This window comes from Octopus sinensis, linkage group LG20 (assembly GCF_006345805.1).
Source record: "Octopus sinensis linkage group LG20, ASM634580v1, whole genome shotgun sequence".
NCBI lineage: Eukaryota > Metazoa > Mollusca > Cephalopoda > Octopoda > Octopodidae > Octopus > Octopus sinensis.
The window spans coordinates 30723027-30724815 of NC_043016.1; positions in this window are offsets into that span (position 1 = coordinate 30723027).

Genomic DNA, 1789 nt, shown 5'->3' on the forward strand with positions numbered 1-1789 from the left:
AATGAACGAACTATTGAGTTTGGTTAATGGCCTACCAATGTATACTATGAGTTTCTTTGCCCTAGGAGTCGGGAAGACACTCGGCAAGAAATGGAAGCAAATTTGAAAGAAGAAAAAAAAAGTAATAATAATAATAATAATAATAATAATCCTTTCTACTGTTGACACAAGGCGTGAAATTTTTGGGTGAGGATGTTAGTCGATTACATAAACTTCAATTCTCAACTGGTACTTAATTTACCGTCCCTCGAAAGGGATGAATGGCAAGATCGACCTCAGTGAAAAGTGAACTCAAACTAAGAGCTCGCTACGCATTTGTCCGGCATGCTAACAATTATGCCTGCTCACTAATAATATTTTGTGCACAGTGAAGAAAACATATTATCAGTAGCCAAAACTGTTCAGAAGCCATTGAAAATAAGAGAATTTAACGATGGGACAAATAGCTGGAAAGAGATAAAAATGGCCGGGTGTATTGGAACTAAAGAGCGCTAGTTCTTCTTCAGTAAATGGATATCTGAATGTGAACCTGAGTCATTGAACCACTCGGTTGATAACGACAGAGATTAATAAAACTCAGAGAGCAAAAACAGAGTCTGTAGAAAAGGGAACGAAAGTATTAACTATCTTTTCAGTGAATGCAGTAAGCTAGTGCAAAACAAGTATAAATGCAGTAATGCCTGTATGAGTAAAAGTGTTGTATTAGGATGTTTAACCAAGTTTGTGGATTTGAAGTGACGTGTAAGTGATACGAATATGAGCCTCTGGTGGTAAATGATAATTATAGGTATTGTTATAGTTAGGATGGTAATTTTCCCCCCAAAATAACCATACGCACTATATGTTATTATTATTCTTAATAATATATATATATATATATATATATATATATTATATATATATATATATATTATTATATATATATATATATATATATATATTATATATATAATATATATATATATATACCGTCCCGAAATATAATAATATCTGTCTCAACATTCGATTTTCTAAATCCGGATTTTGCGTAATTGCGCATTATCAGTAGCAAGCATCCAATAGTAACCGCACGGTTAGACAAATTTGGCCTCTACTGATATAGAAAAACTGTGATTAACAAATTACTAGTTCAGCAGGATTACTAAAAGTTTCTTATTAGTGACAGAAGCAGTGTTATTTCAAAATAACTTTCTGTATATCTTACTCAACGTGGATATGCTGTAGAAAACTACAGAACTATTGTATTCGTCTTGAGAAAGCATCACATATAGATGTAGAGTGTTAAAAATGCGCAGAAGAATATCAGTAGAAGACAAAAGCGTCCCGCAGTGCTGGAATTGCTGAGCCTGGATTTCTGCATATTTTCATGTCATCAGTAGCGAACACCCACAAGCAACTTGAGACACACATCATCGACATGCACGTAAGGTGCCATCCGGTATTCTGGAATCCCAAGAAAGATTTTTGAGATTTGCGGAGATTTGTCGCTAAACTTGTCGCTGCTAGTTTAAATTAACAAGTAGCTAGCTGTTGACCGCTATCACCACCACTACCGCTACTAACAACAACTTCACCACCATCACCACCATCATCACCACCACCACCACCACCACCACCACCACCAACAACAACAACAACAACAACAACAACAACAACAACAATAATAATAATAATTATTATTATTATAGAAATTTTAAGGGAGGTGGTTAGTCGAGGACATTGCCCCCCCCCCCAATGCTTGACTGATACCTTATTTTATCGATCCCGAAAGAATGTAAATCGAAGGTGA